The sequence below is a fragment of the Gossypium hirsutum genome, chromosome A09 (assembly GCF_007990345.1).
Source record: "Gossypium hirsutum isolate 1008001.06 chromosome A09, Gossypium_hirsutum_v2.1, whole genome shotgun sequence".
NCBI classification, from domain to species: Eukaryota; Viridiplantae; Streptophyta; class Magnoliopsida; order Malvales; family Malvaceae; genus Gossypium; species Gossypium hirsutum.
Window position 1 is genome coordinate 5,118,546 of NC_053432.1, and position 14,000 is coordinate 5,132,545.

Below are 14,000 nucleotides of genomic sequence, written 5' to 3' on the forward strand. Positions count from 1 at the left end.
TGTATATATATATATTTTTTCTATTAGATAATTATCAAACATGCCATTTTTAACAACACATTTCAATACTATTTATGTCATTCAAATAAGCAGCTAAAACAAATCCAAACTGTGCCCAATTCGGACCATAATAATGCAACCATTTCGAAATGCTTTTTGCCTAAACCAAAAATACGAAAATCGAACAGCATATATATACAAGGCAGCAACTAACACATAAATTCCAACCAAAAACATACCAATTCATGCGTACTTCATACTTTAAAAACATCACCCAATATTATACCAATTTCCATCATCACATGATCAATCACCTAACCAAAAAGACAACCATATTAATTTGGTCAAATACATACGGCATCACAAAACATATATAAATTCTAGCTATCATTAGCCGAATGTAAATACACATTTTATACCATATTTTATCTCACAAATGACCAAAGCCATTTCATTATTAACAAATTACCAAATACATAATCAACCAATTACCAAAATTATTCATTCAAACATTTCCAAATCATAAAACATTATAACCACATCTTAAACCATGTAACATATTCCCAAAAATGAGTTAAGTGACAAGGTCGAATACACACCAACCTAAACACCATTTTTAAGCCAACTCACAAGGCAAATTATACATCAACACATAGGTCATTAATAAATCATACCAAATAGCCAAATCCAAAAGCATAGCATAGTCATTCCATGGCAATTATAAACACATATCATAAGTCGAAGATGCATCCATCATTTACCTCATTACTTAAGTCGAATTATAAGACCATCCATCACACAAGATATACCTTAAAACATACTTTCAAAATAAGCTAAATACATGGCCGATTCACACCAAAATTAACATCATCATCAAGCCATTTTCGCATGGCTACTTATACACAATTCAAAATGAAACATATCAAAACTAGCTTATACATGTCGTATGTCAAAAGTACAAACTTTTAAAGTACCAAAATAGCGATCGATAGTGTGACGATGTTCCTTGACTATCCCCGAGGTCACGCTAGCTTTCATTATCTATATAACAACGAATAAACACACAAAGTAAGCTTGGAAAGCTTAGTAAGTCATAAGAAAATAATTCATCACTAGAAAAAATATAATTCAATTCGAAATAGGCCAAATTTAGCTAATCTCATACACATATACAGTTACTTTTCTCATATAATCCAAATTACCACATTAAGTAACTTCACTTACCTTATTTTTCAATGAACAAATAAATTTCATACGTACCTGAATCATTTAGCTAAAATTCACATTCGGACTCGTTTTGACATTGCTCGTTGAACCATTCAGAATCACATATATCACATACAATGTCATATACCAGATATGGTCTTGCATGTTATCACACATATATGCCTCTGTCCCAGACAGGGTCTTACACTAATTATATACGATGCCATTGTCCCAAACATGGTCCTACACGAAATCACACCTCAGAAGTCCTAATGTCATGACATACGTTTCCTATACTATTCCTATGGTTCGTACGAGGCTTTCGGACTTCGTAATTAAATCAATTCAAACTCGAACAAGTCCTCCAATGCTCAATTCAATTCAGCACACACACACACACACACATATATATATTTACAAATCAATTCGGCACATATAATAAATATGCATTTGAATTTAATAATATTTATTTACTTATGAACTTACCTCGTACGGAAACGAACAGATCGGAATGACTATTTAACAACTTTCGGCTTCCCACGATCCAAATTTGATTTCTTCCTTTCTTAATCTAAATAAATTCAAATTTAACTTATTTAATTATATATCTTTTCAAATTTCATCCAAAACACAAAAATGGGCATTTTGCACTTTAGCACCTGACTTTTCACATTTTCTCAATTTAGTTCCTATTTTAAAACAACTCAAAATATACAAAATTTCATTTAACCCATGTTTGGCCGAATTTTCCCTAGGTCCCTAGCAGCCCATTATTTTCATTTATTTCACATTTCAACCCATAAATTTACAAATTTCATAAATAAATCCCTAATTTGGGTTTTTATCAAAAATTACTTAACAAAATTTAATAATCTAGCAACAAATATTTATTTTTCATCATCAAACAACAAAAACATCAAGCTATCATCAATGGCAACTCACAAATTCATCAACCAATTCAAAAATTAGGACACGGGCTGTAACACCCCTAACCCGTATCCGTCACCGGAGAAGGCTTAAGAGGCATTACTTATTATTGAACAACTTAAATAGACATTCACCACATTCTATACTTTGTAATTCATCCATACTAAAAACATTTACTTCAATTAGTAATTTTGAACTTTAATACAATTTCAAATTCTATCATTTAATACATACTCAACTTAATTACCACTCATATAGGTGGCATGAACATTAGTTAAAAATAAACATGCTTTGTACATTAATGCAAGTTAAAAACAACCAGACGACAATAGTCATACTTTTTCATATACTTCATTTAAATACTTATCATTTAAAACTAACCATACCTCTTATCTAATCACAAAACCATGCGCATATTGAACCAAATAAAACATAAGTACCATAGCAACATTACAACATGACCAAACATACCATAGTTGATTATACTACATAAGCCTATTTACTACTATTAATGAAACATTTTTAAACATAGTTACCAAATGACCAAAAGTACCTATACTATTATTATAATTTATGCACATGTGACCAAAACAAACTGAACCCTTTTGAACACATATATCAACCAAAAGTACAACCATTTTGCATGTTTATTACTATGCCTATAATTACATATTCACTATCAAACAATTAGCCAACATCTGGTCATTCGAAATAACACCAATATGATTTTATTTTTTAAATTTTGTTCACTCATAGCTACTCATGACCTCAGATGCTATAAACACACAAAATAATATAAAAATAATTTTACGACCTCAGATTTGTGGTTCCGAAACCACTGTTCCGATTTAGCTAAAATTGGGCTATTAAAAACACACTGTTTCTTGATTTACCCATTAATGTTAACCTATAACTTATTTCTTTTTGATTCGTTGAGAATTTTTCCCATTTTATTGACTCCTTTTTTTGTCAAGATTTGATTTGGTTAGTTGCTTAACTATGTTCTTTTGTTTCAATTGCTGAATTATTTCTTATTATTTATTGTTCTAAAAAAAAGAAGAAAAAGAAAATAATAATATATATTTATCTATATTAATTTAATTACATATTGTTTATTTTTTAGTCATATAAGCTTAAATAGTTAAATTCATATCTTAAAAAGAATCTCATTTCATTAGTATTGAATAGTTCATAATTTTGGCACTTGTTTTTAATTCAGTATTTGTTATTCTTCTAGTTTGGTAACTTATTAAGTCAATCTCGATTTTAACCATCTTTTCAGCCTTTCTTTACACCTTTAACCTACACCCTATTACAACCTTTTAAAGACCTTTTGATTTGTGTATCATCTTATTTTATAGTGGTGGAGATTTGATTTTCATACAAGCCTATGGTAATGACTTTTTATGTTTGACTTTTGAGTGCTTATTTTTGAACCTTAAACACTTTGAGTGATTTGAGTGAATCTTTAGTGAGGATGTCGATTCTTGTTAATTTTGAATTAGAGGTAATTACTTACATAAAGGGAATTACCTATGTTTTCATTCTTTAAAAATGTTTGACTTGGATTGTTTGAATCTTTAGTGCTCTTTTACTTGAATTATCAATGAATGATTATGTGTGAATTATTTTGAAACATTATTGGTGAGAATTATAAGTTGAGAAAGATTAATTGTAATTGTGAGATGAGGGTTTTGCTTGAGGACAAGCAAACGCTTAAGTGTGGGGATATTTGATCAGCTATAAAAGTAGCATATTTTAATCTCATTCTTACTGCATTTTTGGATGATTTATTATGTAAATTACTGAATTTGATGCTAAATCCTTTAAATTCATGTTTCTATACTTAGGTGAGCATAGGGGAGCGAAAGGAGCGAAAAACTGGCCAAAATCGGATAAAAAAGCTATTTTCAGGATCCACACGGCCTAAGCACTTCCACACATGCTGGCCACATGCCTATGTGCCAGCTAGTGTTGATTTCACTCCCTGTTTTCCAAACACGTGGAAAAACCCAATTTTTAGGCTTTCTGAGCATTTTAAAGTCTATAGATATAAATTAAAAGAAGAGTAAGGGAGGACGCAGAGAAGAACGAAGAATTTACTCGAAGAACACCATCAGAAGCAACTCAGAAGCTGATCTCTCTCATGATTGAAGATCTCCATTTAATTTCTTTAGAAGTTTATTTGGTTTTCTTTATGTCTTGTTGTTATCTTAACTTTGAGATGTTTCTGTTTAGGATGATAAACTAAATTCCCTATATACCTAGGGAAGATGAAACCTATATGGATCTTATTATTTGATTTTTGAATTACATGATAAATATTTGATTCTTGTTCTCAATTATATATGCTTATTTCGTGTTTTAAAATTTTTAAGATATTAATTCATGCTTAATGTGCTTATTTCAGTGGAGTAAAAAGCCCCGTTTGAGAGTAGATCTAGCATAATTGAGTGGAGTTGCATGAAATCATAGAAATAGGACGACATAAATCTACCGGATTAGAATCAAATCTAATAGGGGAATCCATAGATCGAGTTAGTGCGACAATAGAGGTTTTAATCAGAAAGAGATTTCAATTAATCAACCTAGATTCAGTTGTTCTTATTCTCGATATTAACATAAATTAGGGATTTCTACATATCAATACAAGTGAATAAATAGTTTAATTCAAATTCAGAGTAATTAGTGAAGTTTAAGTGGATTCTTTCCTAGGTATTGTCTATCTCATTGGTTTTATTCGAATATTTTCCCAATTCACTCTCTGTTGCATTCTTTGTAATTAGTTTAGTTAATTTAGAAAGATAATAGAAAGATAGTAAGTACTAGTACTTTTAGTCCTTGTGGATACGATATTCTTGACTCACCATAGCTATACTAGTATTCGATAGGTGCGCTTTCCTTTGTCGTAATTTTAGTTAGTTTAGTGACCATTATAGGGTCAACACATTCCTATGTAGCTAACTTTGTTTCTATAAACTTGGGAATTTCTGTTGAGAGCACTTCAAGAGAGATTCCTATACCTAGTGCGTTGGGTCAATTAGTCTGGGTTAATAAATTGTAGGAACGTACCGTTGGAGATTCAAGGGGTTGTGTTTTCGGCTAATCTGACGGAGCTATCATCTGGGAATTCGATCTTATTCTGGGAATGGACTAACTTGTGGAACATTAGGTTAGTTTGGACTGTGCTACTAAGAGGGTAGTTCTGAGATCAGAGAATGATGTAGAGGTGGTTATGATCAGAGAATGTCGAGATTACTTATCCAATATGATATTCGCTCTTGTGGCTAAAAAGTTGGTTTAAAAAGGAGTGTAAATCATATTTGGCTTTTATGAGTGACTCAACTTTTGTGGGTTCATCAATTGGGGATATTCGGATAGTTAAACAGTTTTCAGATGTTTTTCCCGGCGAGTTACAAGACTTGCCTTTAGATAGGAGGTCAAGTTCGGTATCTAGCTTCTACTGGGTACAGCTCTGGTGTCCATCGCTTCCTACTGTATGGCATCAACAAAGCTTATGGAGTTAAAAGCTCAGCTTCAAGAACTCTTTGATCGAAGGTTTATCCATCTTAGTATGCCTCTTTGGGGAGCACTAGTTTTACTTGTAAATAAGAAGGATGATATTATGATGATATGTATCGACTACCGATAGTGGAATAGTTTTATTTGCTCTCATGACATCTTCTTTCCTAATTCAATGTACTCTAGAAATTTCCAATGAAGATTTACAAAAAAAGATGATAATCTGAACTTTATTGACAATTTCCTCACAATCAAGCTAAAGTTTTCCTATTCAGAAGCTTTTATGGAAAAGTCAACTTTCCTCATCACATACAATCTTTATCATATGTAAGTTTTTTTTTTAATGTATTATATGTGATTTATGTTGAATATATTCAATATATTTTGAAAAACCAACAAGCTAATCATGTATACATCATTAGCAAGAACAATAAACAATATCAAATTTGTACCCATGATATTTGTGGACTTGCTGCTGTATTTTCATCTTAAAGTAAGAATTAAGATTTATGTAAAATGACTAACTTTATGTGTAGGGTTTTATGATGGGAAACAACTCAGAAACCTTCTTTCAACTGAGTTTAAAAAACAATAATAATGCATTTTAAAATTATCTGGAAAATATCCAAGCAAAGCAAAACCTATTCCATGATGAATGCTTTTTTGCTTGTTTGCCAACTTACATTTTTAGTTTTAAGAGACAAACAAAACATGATTAATTGTTCCTTAGACTCGTCTAATTAAACACGGTTTATGCCATATATTATATATGATAACAAAAGAATTCTTTCTATGTGAAAAAAATAGTCAATATATTAAATAAACATTGAGTATTAAGCACAAATTGCAGATTTTAGTGAGAGCGAAGTGTACTCTAGTTTCATCAAATGACACAAAGCTAGAGGAATATGACCAGTAAAACTATTATTAGTGAGGGATAGAAGGCTGATCTTAAGGTATTCAACTTGAGGTATTCGATTGTAACCTTCTTAACTCGGCCCATATGTAATGGCCGAATTTTGAAGATTACATTGATCACCGAAATGGCCTAATAGAACCAATTAGATTTGAAAATGTTTTTTTACTAACTTTAAGAAAAATTAATGTAACTACTTTGGGATTATCAAAATGCTAGATTATTAAGTCTGGTTAACTTAAGAGTCCAATTTAAGAAGTGTTGTGACATTTTGAGATAAAGTTAGTTGATTTTTGTATGAGGGAATGTGATTTTTATGGTGAAAAGTACTAAGATTAAGAAATGAATATGTAATCTACAAATAAACATAAGTGTCTAAATTGTATAATTAATCAAAAATATGGCAATTATGTCTGAACGAATAAAAGATAGTGCAAAGAACCACGGAAAAGAAAATATTTTATTCATTAAAATAGTTTGGATAGCAGCATTGACTTAATTTTGAAAATTTACCAAAAATTATAGAAATTTATTTAGAGATTGAATTAAATATTTAATTAAATCTTATTGAGTCTAGTTTCATATGGAAGAAACTGGGAAAGAAACGGAAATTTATATTTTTAGATATATTAACTTTTGTGAAACAAGGTCAAAGTGGATTAGGGATCATGTAACACCCTGAATTTTGGGCCTAGAAGTTCTGGGTTTTAAGTGTAGTGACAGTGAGGAGGTTGCACACATAAGTTAAGTTGTGCAATTTAGTGACAAGAATAGGCCTGTTGGTCTGGTGGTTAAGTGGAGTGTTAGTTTGTGTTGTGGACTTGAGTTCGAGTTCTTGTGTGTGCACTTTTAGAGAGCCTTTTATTTTGTTCTACTTTAGTTAATAATTATAAATGTTTATTTGTTTTATTATATTTTTATTTGTTATTTGTTTTATTGTTATTTTCTTTCATTTTTGTTTTATTTTTGTTCTCTTTTTACACTTTTTTTTCTTTTTATTCTTTCTTTTTCTCTCTGTTCCTTTTCATTATCCTCTTGGCCTTCGAAAACATTTTGTTGGTGATCGCTGGAGTTACTCTCCTTCGACTTCGTCTCTAAACACAAACTGGTGTGGGATTCGAATTGAAACTACGTTTGTTTTATTGCTTACTTGATTTTGCAACCTTATTAATCTGATATTTCTTGATTGGATGTCAAAACGAGGGATTTGGGGTTTTTAATCGATGGAAATAATGAGAAATCACCACTTTCTAATATATTTTGATAGGGCAAAGGTTAGGGACGATTATGGAGGCTAAAACAATATTTTTAGGGATATTTTGGAGGGTTTTCGTGACTTTTCAGGTGGCCACACGGGCGTGTGCCGAGGTACACGGCTGTGTGGATTTGGGAACTAAGGTTTTCTAAAACATTTGGATGCCACACGGCCTGGCCACACGGTCGTGTTGTCCATTTAGGGATCTTGTCAATTTTCACATGGCTGTATCCCTTGGGCGGCATATGAGTTTGGAAATTAGGGATTTGAGATTTGGAGCCACACGACCATCTAGCTGATTTGGGGATTTAGGGATCCCACGCGTTTGAGACCTTCACACGGCTGTGTCTGCCCTGCACTCTATTTTAGCGAATTTGGACAGTAAGTTACACGGCCTGTCTACACGGCCGTGTCCCTGCACCACACGGGCGTATGCCTCTGTCACACAGCCATCTGCTACCCTTCACACGGGCATTTGGACCCACACACGGCCGAAGCACATGGATGTGTGGCCCTATCTCTCCAAATAATGCTTTTAGATCAAATTTAAGTGTAATCGTAACACTGCGTACTCCAACCCTTGACTAAGCTTTACTGAGGGTAATTATGAGTTTGATTTAGGCTTGATATGTGTGTTATTTGTGATTGATTTTGTGATAAGCTTGATACTGGATTCGAGTTATGAGTGTGCACGTGCCTGATTCTGTAACTGAATGACTGGATGTGAGTGACTGTTTCTGAATGACTGACTAAAACTAGTATTCTGATTTTGGTACATCTGACTGGATAAATACATACATATGAATAAAGTGTTTTGGGTGAGGTTTTGAATAGAAAGAAGATTGACTGAACTGAACTGGCATCTGATCCGTTGGTTATTAGCCCCTAAAACCCAGAGGGTCATGGGCAGTCCCAATACCCTTAGGGTTGTGGACAATTTGATTGTACTGTGAATTACCACACTGCACTGTACAGTACATACGTCAGCATCACTGCGTATCATTGACTAAACTGGCAGTTTTACTGCAACCTAACGGTATAGCGATTTACCGCATTGCGCTATACCGCATGTACGTTAGCTATGCTACGTACCATTGACTGAACTGGTAGTTTTACTGCAATCTATTGGTATAGCGAATTTTCGCATTGCATTGTACCGCATATACGTTAGCTACACTGCGTACTACTATCTGATCTAGCAGTTCATATTGCATGTCTGTACTGCAGTTTATCACATTACACAGTAAAACTTATACGCTAGCTTTGCTACGTAATATACGAGACTAGTAGTTTATCTGCATACTGTTAGCCCCAATACCCAGAGGGACATGGGCAATCCTAATACCTAGAGGGTTGTGGATAGTCTTGATAGCCATGATTGCCAGGCTACTCGGGATGACATCAGTTGGATAGTGCAGGGTTGGATGGGCTTTACGAGGTCCTAAGTGGAGTGATTGGCGGACGAGCTTGAAAGATTTTATGAGGAGTGATGGGGGACGGAGAGGTGTGTGTTGGCTGGATGGATGGGTTTTTCTTAACTCAATTGCATTCATATGCATCATATTGACTGTTCGACTAAAATGTCTAATTGACTGTTTGATTGAAGTGTCTAATTGACTGTTCAACTACAATGTCTGATTGACTGTTCTACTGAAAGGCGCTTGTGCCTTATGAGAACTTTGTAGACTTTGTCTGTGACTATCTGACGAGATAGTTACTGTGATTGTTTAAGAATTACTACTACTATGTCTGAATGGTACGTGAGACTGTGTGTGTCTGATTGACCCATATAAATGAAAAGTACATATGATGAGTTTGATTTTAGGTGAATTCGCTCTAGTGTCATCTATCTGTAAGTATGTTCTGCTTCTAGTTCCTTGTTTCCATTTTTGTAGTTTAACTGGTTTGATCTCACACTAACCTCGAGTAGCTCACCCCCTCTTCTGTTTTCCCTTTTCAAATACAGTTCTGGATCCTGTTGATGGACTTAGTACGGGGAGGTCTCAGACAATCTTGGTGGAAATAAATTCTAAGTTCGTGTTTTCAATTTAAACTACTATTCGGTTTTAGAACTATTGGGATTTATAAACACTATGGTACTAGTTTCTACTTTGATTTCTCTTATTAATGTAATTCTATTCGAGTTTTAAATTTCATTGCAATGATTCAATTTTTACTTAATAATGATTAAATGTTCTTAACTTGTAAAGGGATTGGTTTTGTAAAATTTTTCTACGATCACTTTGGTGGTCAATGTAGACACCGGATTTGGTCTAAACTACTAGGCTGGGTTTCGGGTGTTATAGTTCCCCTGTTCTGACTTTGAAAAATCATAAAAAAATTGTAAAAAAATGATTAGGGTTTTAAATTTATATTTTTAAATTCTTATAAGTCTATTTTCAAGAGAAATAAACAGAAACATCATCCAAACCCAGCACTAAGAGAAACTTAATTTTTAGTAAAAAAAAGGTCGAAGCTGTCAAATAGTAGAAGAGTAACAAATTTGAAGAATTTACTGTACTTATTGGGTAAGTCATAAATTTTGAAACTTTTATGGTAAAAAGATATTTGAGTATAGTTTCGAAAACATAAAGCGGATCTTAATTTCGAATTTTTTAGCTCAAGATATAAATAATTTAGACACATAAGTAAATAATGGAATTATAGATAATGTTACATATAAGCATGTTATATACTAAAAGTTAAAGATTGTAACAAATATATACATAAATCATGTGGAACGGAGAGGAGGAGGAGGAAAAAAATATGAATATATATATATATGGTAGATGAATTTAAAATGTTTCGAAATGGTTGTAAGTGATGGAATGATTAATACATGTGAGTATGTTAAACGAATTGATAAAATAATAAGTGAATAATTGTTAATTGATGTAATATTGAATTCTTTATTAAAATTTTATGAAGAATTAAATTTTGTATAATATGAATATTCCTTCCCATAAATATATTCATCTTTATCCCATCATATCAATCCTACGAGCTTCTTATCAATTCTTATTCGATCACGACAGAGACAAGACAAAAACAAAAATACTCATATTAAATTTAAATATAATTAAATTTAAACTGATGACTTCCACCCTGTCAAAATAACATTCTACCGCTAAGTTATATCCTATGCCTCAATCAAGAAATTTAACCAATCCTAAGTGAAAGGATGGAAAAATGTGTAGCGAAACAAAAATTTCTTCCGTGAATGTGCGTCTCATTTTGTAACCCTCCAATCATTTCTTGGCAAGTCTATTAAAATTATTTTTAAAATTAAGTTTGAAAGTAAAGGTTCAAAAATTAAATAAAATTTAATAATTTCCAACACTTGTATCAAATTATAGATATAATATAAATTACACTTTATATAAACAAAAATAACACTTTATAAATGGATAAATAAATGAAACTCCAAATATTAAATATTTAATAATATACTGCATATTTCCTAAAAAAAATAATATACTGCACATGTTACAATGCATTTAAATGTGACCATTAAACATTAATCTGATACTATAATATATAATTTACAGTACATTAAACATTAATCTGATAGCTGTTTTTATAGTAAAAACAAAGGTACTCGTACTTTAGTTCATCATTTTTAATATTTGAACTGTTTTTATGGACTGTAGTTGGCCAACACCATTTGATCGGAAACATGTGAATATATTATGAATAAAGTACAGTAGAGGTGATTAAATTATTGTATTTTTCAGTGACTTAATTATAAAAAATTATAAATTATAAATTTAATTATTAATAAATTTTTATTATTCAATTATAAAAAATTATAAAAGAGTTATTTAATTACTTTATTTTATTATATTTTATTTATCATCAACTGGCTAACGGAAAAATAAAAATATCTAAAAATTTAATAAAGTAAAGTGACTAAATAAAAACAAAATTAAATAATTGAGTAATCATTTTATAATATTTCATATTAAGTAAATAAAAAAAATTCCATAAATGGATGATAACAAATCTACTTTCCATATATTATATTATATTTCATATGTAAAAGAATTTTATTTGTTAAGAGTCATTTTTTTATCCTTCTCAATTTTCTCTAAAAGTGTAAATATACTAATACTCATAAATTAAATAATTATTGAATTGATATCTAACTATCAATCCATCCAAATTACAAATATCCCATACATTTATCTGTCTTTAAATAAACAAATGAAACTCCGAATATTAAATATTTAATAATATACTCCACATCTTACAATGCATTTAAAAAAAATGTGAATATATAATTAATAGTACAGACAAAGGTACTCCTACTTTTTAGTTCTTTATTTTTAATGTTTCAGCCGTTTTTATGGACTACTCGGCCAACACGATTTGATCGCCAACAACTGAATATAATATGGATAAAGTATCATATTTACTTATTCGATTATAAAAAATTATAAAAAATTTATTCTATTGTTATTAATTTTTATTTATTAGTTAACTATAAAATAATTATAAAATAATTATTTAATTATATTTTTTTGTCACTAACTAATTAATATAAAAATAGAAAATAGTTAGGTGACCAAATAAAAATAAAATTAATTAGTTGAGAAAAAGTTTTGTCCATCCTTGTTCATGGTAGCCGAAAATGGAAGAGAAAGAAGAGGAAAAGAGCTCTTGAATGTTCGGTCACTTGGGGAAGAAAATCTAAGGTAAGTTCATGGTGCTTTGCTTCTATTTTGATGTTCATGGGTTTTTCTTGTTTCTACCTTAACCCATGAAGCATATTTTTGATATTTGGTTGTGTTGTGAGCATTCGGTCATGAATGGAAATGAGAGAAATGGTTGTTGTTTCATGTTCTTTTGATGAAAAATGGAGAATAGATGAAGTTGAGCCAAGCAAATGAGCATGCATGTGCCTTAGATGCTAAGGGGAAAAATCGGCTAACATGTTGTGTGTATTATGGCCGAATGTGAACTTGGATAATATTGAGTAATGTTGTGCTTTAAAATGATGAAAGGAAGATTATGCTTAAGTGAAGTTATAGGTATGTGATGATTGATTTGTGATATGCATGTTTAAATAACATGTATGCAAGGTATGTGTGAAAGAGTGAATTGGTAATAAATCTGCTTGAGCAGCAGCAGTAACATGATTTTGGAAAATCACCATAAATTGTGGGAGATGAGTTAGAAGCTGAATAAATTATGTAATTAAAGCTTAATGAGTCTAGTTTCTTATAAAATAAACCATGTAAGCAAAATAATTGCCGATGATGAGATATTTGAAGTGATGTGGGACAGGGTCAGAATGACTTCTAGATCCTCTGTTCTGTTTTTATAAAATTATTATAAATTGTAAAAAAAATGGTTATAAGATGAAGTTTATATGCTTAGACTCCTTAATGAGTCTAGTTTCAAATGAAATAAATGAGAACATATTTTGAATTTTGTACAATGAGAAATTTGATTCGTAGTGAAGAGTGGTCAGATTAGTCAAACAGTGAAATAAGGGAAACTTTAAGAAAAATCTGGTATTGATTGGCCAAACCAAAAATCCTGAAAATTTTATAGGTAAAAGATATATGGGTCTATTTTCAGAGAAAATTAACGGAACTTGATTTGGAGTTTCGTAGCACCAGTTATAAATGATTTAGTGACTGTTGCTCAGGAAGACAACTTGCAGTGAAATTATGATTATGTGGTAAACATTGACAAAAATTTGTTAATGAGTTGCTTGTTGATTTCTTATAAGCTTACTATGATTAGTAGGTGTGAAAGTTGAATATATATATATATATTATATTTTGAAAGTGATGCTTGAATAGTCGAATAATGACTAGTTTAAAATCTTTAAATTTTAAGCTCAAAAGCATAGAGGGGCAAATTCGGATAAGAGAAAAGAGAAAGTAATCAAATAGCCGTTGTAATCATTCGGCAACATTCGAGGTAAGTTCTTAAGTGTTTAAGCTTGATTCCTTTTTATATGCCCAAGAGTTAAATTAATATGGTAAAGGGAATGTAAATTTTATTTAGTTAATGTGCCGAATATGTAATGATTTAAGGCTATAAGCCGATTATGGCTATTATGCTTAAGTTGAATTGGATTTGGAAATTTGATGCACTAAATGAGTGTTACAATGAATAAACTATGCCGTATATGTGCCGGTGGAGATATCACGATTTGTGATT